Source organism: Lytechinus variegatus, chromosome 1 (assembly GCF_018143015.1).
Source record: "Lytechinus variegatus isolate NC3 chromosome 1, Lvar_3.0, whole genome shotgun sequence".
Lineage (NCBI taxonomy): Eukaryota > Metazoa > Echinodermata > Echinoidea > Temnopleuroida > Toxopneustidae > Lytechinus > Lytechinus variegatus.
Window position 1 is genome coordinate 25,019,164 of NC_054740.1, and position 9,370 is coordinate 25,028,533.

Here is a 9,370-nt window from a genome sequence, read left to right on the forward strand (position 1 = left end):
TTCCACACAACTAAAAAGAAAAGGAAAAACAAAGATAGAAGAACAATGAATTCATGTTAAAAGATTTAATCACGAATGCTTAAAGGACGAACGTGTAGCTTTAAAACTCTTCAAAACCCACTGTAATATAGATATCCAAACATCAATACTGACAAGTGATTTTCTCACCCTGAAATTATTAACAAGAGCCCCAGGGGGCTCAACGCTCACCTGAGCTGACGGATATTCAGCTGATGCAAGCTCCCTTGGTGCAACTAGGAGCATGACATCAATTAGAACCGTGAAATCCTACTGGACCTAAATTGAACTTGGGTCCACAGGGCCCAATGGCAAGACCCTCTGAAGTGACATGAGCAATTTTTATTCCTCAGCTTACAAGCACATGTATATTTGCATTGCAAACATATAAGAATCATACCTACAAAGTTGGGATAAAACTGGAACATGCATTTCAAAGAACAAAACAAATTATATTTACCGTTGGAGCACCCCCCCCCCCTTACCCCAGAGGGGGCCATCCCAGGTATTTTCAGGAATAATTTCCATTCTTCACTTATGAAGGTATTTGGACACAATAAACTTACTCCTATACTGCTGGATTAGAAGTTAGACATTTACAGAGTATTGCCCCTTTGGGCTCTCCCACCCATCCCCCAGGGTCCCCGCGAGGGCCATATTTACAATGTGAATATTATCTGTGCATCCCCTATTCATGAGCACAATTCCAGTATCAATATGGGATAAAATTTGACCATCAAATTTGCAACAGAAAAAAATATTTTCCCCCTTGAAATGCCCCACCCCCAACTCTAAACCCCCACAGGGCCCCAAGGGGGTCATCCTAGGAGCTGTCATGAAGAACTCTTAATTTTTCACTCAATAAGATTCTATGCATGACACAACTTCCATTTCTGGAACTGGAGAAGGAGAAGTAGAAATTTACAGTTTTGCCTCTAGATGCCCCCCACAGGGTCCAGGGGGTACCATTTAAACACCTGTGCATCCCCTACCCCTAAGCATGATTTCAGCCAGGTTTGGATAAAATTTGACCATCTGTTTTGAAAAAGAAGAAAAAAAATAGGATTTTCCTTAAAGTGCCCCACCCCCAAATTTTAAGCCTCCACAGGGCCCCAAAGGGGCCACCCCTGGAACTGGCATGAACAACTTTTGTTCTTCACCTATTACACACCAAACAACTTGACTGTTCTACTTCTGGATCTGAAGAAGAAGATTTCTGAAATTTACAGGGTTTCCCCCTCGGCTTGGGGGCCCTCCCCCTGGGCCCCCATGGGGGCTACAGGTATCCCTTGAACAACTTTGTGTCCCCTACACCTAAGCATAATTCCTACCAGGTTTGAATGATATCTGACCATCCATTTTGAAACAGAAGAAAAACATATGTTTTTTCCCTGAAGTGCCCCACCCCCGACTTTTAAGCCCCAACAGGGCCCCAAGGGGGGCACCCCAGGAACTGGCATGAACAACTTTATTTTTCGCCTATTAAGGTATCTACACACAAAACAACTTGACTGTTCTACTTCTGGATCTGGAGAAGAAGATTTTTGAAATTTACAGTGTTTTCTCCCTTGGGGGCCCTCCCCCAGGGCCCCCATGGGAGCTACAGGTATCCCTTGAACAACTTTGCATCCCTTACGCATAGGGATGATTCCTACCAAGTTTGGTCAAGATTGGACCAGCCGTTCTGGAGAAGAAGATGAAAATGTAACAGTTCACAAAGAGTGCATTGCTATTGAGTAAACAAGACTAAACTTTTTTCTACAAGCTTAGGCGGCGATTTGCGGTTTAGGTGCAATTTGCGGTTTAGGGCCTTAACACGCGCGATCCAAAGTCCGCACCGAAGTTATCCGCAGAAATGCAGCTGAGCTTATACTTTCCAGGTTCAATACGAATGTTTGCCTTGCCGATTTGCTGATGTCTGTCTTTCTCTCTATTTGTCTATATATCTATCTCTCAAATTCTATCTCTATCTATCTATCTATGTAACTGCAGTATCTATCTATCTATCTAATAATCTTCTCTGTCTCTCTCATTCTTTATCTAACATCTATCTATCTCAAATTCTCTATCTCTCTCTATCTATCCATCCATCTGTCTGTCTTTCTCTATTTCTCTCTCTCTACCTACCTATTTAACTACAGTATCTATCTGTTAATTTGTCGCTCTTCTCTCTCATTCTTGATCTATCTGACATCTATCTATCTCTCAAATTCTCTATCTATCTCTGTATCCTTCTATCTATCCTTCTATTTATCCATCTGTCTGTCTTTCTCTATTTCTCTCTATCTATTTTTTAACTAGAGTATCTATCTATCTGTTAATTTGTTAATAATCTTCTCTGTTTCTCTCATTCTTTAATTATCTATTTAATATATATATCTCTCTCTATCTATCTATCCATCTGTCTGTCTTTCTCTTATTCTCTCTATCTATATATATATCTATTTTTTAAACTTATCTATCAGTTAATTTGTTAATATTCTTTGTCTCTCTCCCTCTTTATCTATCTAACATCTATCTATCTCTCATCTATCTATCTCTATCTGTCCATCTGTCTGTCTTTCTCTATTTCTCTCTATCTATCTATATATCTATCTATCTATCTGTTAATTTGTCTATCTTCTCTGTCTCTCTCATTCTTTATCTATCTAACCTCTATCTATCTGTCTCTCAAATTCTCTATCTCTCTCCTTCTCTAGGCATCTGTCTGTCTTTTTACTCTCTTTCTCTTTGTCCGTCCATATTTCTATCTACAACATCTCTCTCTATCTATCTATCTATCCTTCTCTCTCTCTCTTTCTCTCCCCCCTTATATCGACCTCTCTGTCTCTCCCCCTCTCTCTATTTATCTATCTATCCATCCTTCTCTCCCTCTTTCTCTCTCTTTCTATCTATCTATCCACCTCTCTCTCTCTCTCTATTTCTATCTATCTATCTATCTGTCTATTTTGTCTCTATCTGTTTACCAGTCTTCTATATCTATCTTTCGGCAGCTTCTGAGTGTATCAATCCATCAAACTTCAATTTGTCTTTCCATTATTATCTGTTTATTTTGATTTTGTCTGTCTTTCTATTCATTTAGTTAATAATTTATTTTTAGGAAAAAAATATCATAAACAACGCGACTGCAAAAGCATGTTCGGATTTCACTCCTGTGCCGCTCTCTCTGTACATGAAGTGCCGAGGAACTCTGCGGTGGTGGACTCGCCTGTGTCGCACGCTGCATGCAACCAGCGACGTGTGTAGACTCTTCACTAGTCGCTTTTTGGCTACTTTTCCGGAAAATGCCTTCGCCAGGGTGTAAAACGGAAACGCGCGTCCGGCGAGCTAGCTCAGCTAGCTCAGGATCAGCGGTACGGTCGTACTCTTATCTGTCGAGAGATGGCGCTATTGCACAACAGTCTGACAACAGTAAAATGGTGAGCATGGAGCTCGGAGGTGGATAAAAAATTTGAGCTTACGAGCCCAATCCGTGCCCTAACCATGGACCTATTACTCTGTACTGTACGTCACTACCTGCATGGTCCATACTACTCAGGGGCGGGTCCAGCTTTCGCCAATAGGAAGGAAGGGGGGGGGGGGTGGCGGCGGAGAAAAAACGAAGTGGGGGGTGCACAGGGAAAAAGGGCACATTTTCTTTCGAAAAGGTTAAAAAATAAAAAGGGACGCCTATTCGGCAAAATCGTGATATAGGCCCCGCTCGAGAAACACTTGTAATCGATTATACTACCTCAATATCTAGGTTGCTAACTTCAGCTCACTATGTATACTCGTGATGTAGGCCCCGCTGCTGTGTTGAATGGCTCATAACGTCCGTTCGCGGGGCCTGTTTCACGAGTATAGTACTATAACCGTTATATAGGCCCCGCACTACGGCACTTCAGTCACTCCAACACAAGAGCGGGGCCTATATCACGAGTATATATTAAGCTTGCATTCTAAGATAGTCGCGAAACAGGCCCCGTCCAATGCGCTTGTCCCAGCATTCGCACGTGTGTGGGGCTCGGATGACGGCTATATTAGTATACTCGTTATCGAGGCCCCTTACACTGTTATATCATGGAAAATAACGTGGTCATGGGGCTTGTTTCCCCGCGGCCGGTGAGAATTATCATGGGCGGCACTGTAGGGTGCCGGGGGGGGGGGGGGGCTTGGCAACAATTTATGTTCTAAATAAACAAGGAGAGAGGACATTAGTTTACTTCTTCAGAAATTTATTATAGTTATTGACTTTATTTACCAATCGATTGTATTTATTAATTAATGTATTTATGTTTTTTCTTTTGTGATATAAAGAGTCAGAAGTATCACTCGTTTTAAATTAGTTTTATGTGCGGAAGTTCATTTATTTCAATCTATTGTAATTGATTAGTTAATGTATTTATGTTGATTAATAAATGTATATATATATATTTATTCATTAATCATTTCATTTATTTGTTTTCATTTTTTTTTTCTTTTGTGATGTAGAGTCAGAGGTATCATTCGTTTTTGATTATTTTTATGTGTGAAATTTCATCTATTTATTCATCAATCTATTTTAATTGATTAATTAATGAATTTTGTATTTATTAATTAATCCAGGTTAATCATTTAATTTATTTCTTTTCAGTTTTTTTCTTTAGTGAAGTAAAGAGTCAGAGTCTTCATTTGTTTTTAATTATTTTTATGTGTAAAATTTCATTCATTTATAAATCTATTATAATTGATTATTGTGTTTATTCATTAATCATTTAATTTATTTGTTCTCAGTTTTTTTTCTTTTGTGATATAGAGAGTAAGAGTTATCATTCGTTTTTAATTCTTTTGATGTGTGGAAGTTCATTTAATTTATTTGTCAATCTATTTTAATTGATTAATGTATTTATATCATTTTATTCATTAATCATTTAATATATTTCTTTTCAATATTTTTCTTCTTTTGTGATATAGAGTGTCAGAGGTATTATTCGTTTTTAATTCTTTGTATTTTTGGAAAATAATTAATTGATTAATTCATTCATTTATTTATTTATTATCTATATATTTATTATTTTTCATCTGAGTTCTTTTGGTGATACAGGGTCATACATTTAATTTATTTTTCATTTATTTTTATTCATTCGGTTAGTTATAATGGCTATACAAAATGATGACGGCAATCATTGTAAAGCTTAGCCTATCTTCTCTTTCACCTGGTATTCTCAGAGGATTCCTCGATCATTCAAGCATGAATGACTGACAGTTTAAAAGCATAAATATATAATCTGAATTAAAAATAATCGTTTACCTTTTTTGAATTAGTCGTAGTTGAAGGTGTTATAGTAACCTTATTTTTCGTTACATAACAGGAATTTATATTTTGTTTAAAGGTCAAGTTCACCCCCAGAGAAATGTTGATTTGAATAAATAGAGAAATATCAAGCTAGTATAACGCTGGATATTTCAAGTTGTGATATTTTAAAGTTTCGCTTATTAGTGATATATATTATGCACAACTCATTTGCATGCAAATGATACAGTTGATGTCCCTCGCTATTTCTTTTCTTTTTTTTTTTTGAATTATGCAATATTTCATTTTCACATATTATACAATACGGGCCAACGTGAATGAACCATAATGTTCAGGAGGGAATTGTTTCACTTGACAATGAGAAGAAAATTGGAAAATATAATATTTCATACAATACAATACTAAAGAAATAGTGAGTGGGTTGCGTCATCAGTTTCCTCATTTGCATACCGACCTGGATGTGCATATACTTCTATTATTTTAAATTAAACTAAACTTCAAAATGTTATAACTCTCTTAATTTACTTCCGATTTTGGTGAAATTTTCAGCGTTATGATCGTTCGATTTTCCTCTTTTTATTCAAAACAATTTTTCTGTTGGGGTGGACTTGTCCTTTAAATGTTGATGTATTTGTTTGTATTAAACTTTTTGTTTTATTTGATGTTAGACCAACCATTATCGTTAATTTCTCTTTTTTGCTTATGGATTTGATCTCTCTGTATTCCGTATAGTATTAGAAATATATAACAAAATATATTCTGTTATCTTACTAAAGCCAATACGTGAAACTGTAGAGAGAGAGAGGGGGGGGGGGGGCTAATGCATTACTTATTTCACGTTCTCCTTCGTATTGTTTCACTTACTTATTCATTTCCTGGTTTATTCATATACATGTATTCATTTATTCGTTCATGTTTGCAGTGTTTTGGGGAAAAAATGTTGTCTATTAAGTGACACGATAAGGGGGCATTTTACCCTGACGCAAAGTTGATGATAAAACAGAAACATAGAAAAAAATATTCTTAAACTAAATGTTTGAAGAAAATATTTGTTTTATTGTCTCGCATTTTGGTTAAGAACTTCGATATTCTCTAATGAAATTATCATACTTTAATTAGTGTTTATTATATGAAATTGTATTCTACCCATTTATGTAATGGATGTCTTGCTAAGATCAATTGTAATTGTCACTTTCACTTGCCCAGTAACCTGCACAATCAAGGTACTAATTGATTGATTTGCTTTCTGTTCCAATCATGAAGAAGCGAAAACGGAAATCAGCCACTTAGTTTGGTTTTTGAAAACACAAAAACGAAATCACAACGAGAAAAACGTGTTGTGATTTGGCTTTTGTATATAAAAAAAAAACAGAAAAATGAAATTAGAAATACTTTTGTGCTTTATCTGATTTCTCATTCTAAATTTGTGCATTTATATAATTATTAAAAACAATATCAGAACATGCCACGATTTGTGACCTCATTGAATATGTATGATGCAACTGCATGACAAACAGCGCCTATAGAATTGTTGGATGTCGCCTAGAAACAGGATACTATGTTAGTATGAAACTATGTACATGTAAATCAATGTCAAATAATGATATTTACAGATGAATCCAACATGATGCAAGCAATATCATTTTGGATTTACATGTATATCGTAAATATAATGCTAAAAATAAAGTTAATTTTTTACCCTCCAGAAACTATTAAACGGACGAAACTGACAAGGTAACAAATGTCACTGAAACACAACAGTCATATCATTTCGTCTTCAAGAAATACAATTATATAAACGAAAAATAAAGCATGATCTGATTATCAAACCAAGAATTATGTAAATCTCAAATATAGAGAAATGAACAAAAAATATCCCCGCCAAATGTTCGATAAACGATTAAGCAGGGCACTGGGAACGATTTTTAAGTAGGGGGTGCTGTGGGTTTTTTTATTAAGTGGCAAAAAAGAAAAAAAATATACTCCAAGATGATGGGGATTTTGGTAAAAAAAATATTGCTCCCAAATAAAAAAATAATTATAGACCTATAATTTTATGCTCCCATCTATTCAAAGAAGACAACGGTTCAAGGAAAACGCCAATACGGAAATCATTCAAAATACACTATTTTTTATTTGATTGATTTGATTTATTGTTTTCTTCTGCATCCATAACATTTGTATAATACATTTTTCATAACATAATAAACATAATATGTTAGCATTTTTGGCATAAATTGTAAATAAAGATTACTAAGATAATTCCAGACAAAAATGATTAACTATATGATGTTCACAATATGCAGGAGAAGGATTGTCATAAGCAGGTTGCTTGAAAAAAATGACAATCCCAAACTTATACTAATTGAATTAATACATTTATAACATTGATAAAGCAGAATGGGCATATTCTTTCAAATAGCTGAGGGTGATGGTGATATGATGATGATGTTGATGATGATGAGTTTGTTTTGCAATGGATCAAATTCTACAAGAAAAGTTAAGTGTTGAACAAGATGCCCCCCTCTCACTCCTACTTGTCAGCAGTGCTTAAAAACATACTCTTTTCGTGTCGATATATATCAACAAAATTCAACTCGAACTTCGATAGCATTCGCATCCTATTTTCAAGTGTGAAAAAAAAATCAGCTCGCGCCCCTTTCATATCCTGTTAATGCGTCACTGTAAAGTCCTTTCCCATTTTTAGTTTAGTAATTAAATATTAATTAAATGTTTGTTGTTTAGGGTTAAAGAGAGCTTAGTGTGCTCTAGTCATAGCGCTTAATACATGGATTATAATACACAAAATGTTCGCAGTTAGCGTTCTCGTTTATTTCGGCCGTATGGTAGGCCTACCTTGTAGGTAAAAATTAAAGTAAAATGTACATAAACTACCATATCACCCCCCCCAAAAAAAAAAAAAATTGTACCTCTTCCTCTTTGAGTGGCCGACCATGGATTTCATGAATGGCAATGTGTCCAACCAGCCTGTATCCCCGCCCCTTTAAAATTACTGGACCCGTACCTGTGTACGACGCATTCAATCATGCAGACAGACCTATGCACCACCAACTTTCTTCTCAAATTTGCACCCCCCCCGCCCCGAAATCTCGGATCTGGGGGACACATTAAATTCCTTAAAATGAAAAATCACAGAAAAGGAAATAGAATAATTCGTGCATAAAAATAAATTATAAGAACACATTGAGACACTTTTCCCGAAATTATTAAAGCTTTTAATAAAAACGGGAAATCGGGGGGGGGGGGGGGGCGAGGGTATTAGTAAGTAAATGAATACCGTGTAGGCGAAGAAAAAAATGCAATATTTGGATAGTGAATTATTAATGAAATGACGATCGATCAAATTTTTTTTTATTTGTTGATGCGGAATGCCGTTATTTCCAGCAAACAAAAATCCATTATCATTAAAACCACAATCAAATACAGTTACGAACAATCTTCAAGTGGCTTAATCAGTATTAAAGGGATGGTCCGGGCTGAAAATATTTATATCTCAATACATAGAGTAGAATTCACTGAGCAAAATGCCGAAAATTTCATCAAAATCGGATAACAAATAATAAAGTTATTGAATTTTAAAGTTTAGCAATATTTTACGAAAACAGTCGTTATGAATATTCACTAGGTGGGTTGATGATCATGGGTGTCGATCACGGGGGGGATGGGGGGGATATATCCCCCCCAATATTTCAAGTGGGGGGATGGCCTGTATTATCATCCCCCCCCCCAATAATTTAGGGTAGAAAAATTATAATAATGATGAAAAATGAAGATTGATCATGATGAATTATTGATGATTATAGTATGCCATATATCAGTTTGTTTCCCTCTCAATTTGTGTATTGTTTTGCAGGACTTTTAAACAAATGGGTGGAGGTTAAAGATGAAAAAGAATGAAATGTTTATTTATATGATATTTCTAACACATGGCATAAAAGGACCCCAACGAAAAACAAATTTTGTTGATAGGGTGTTCCATCCCACCAGTGGTGAGTAAATTAATTTTAATAAATCAATTAATTCAAAAGGGTGGAAAAATAAACGGGAGTAAAATGGTGG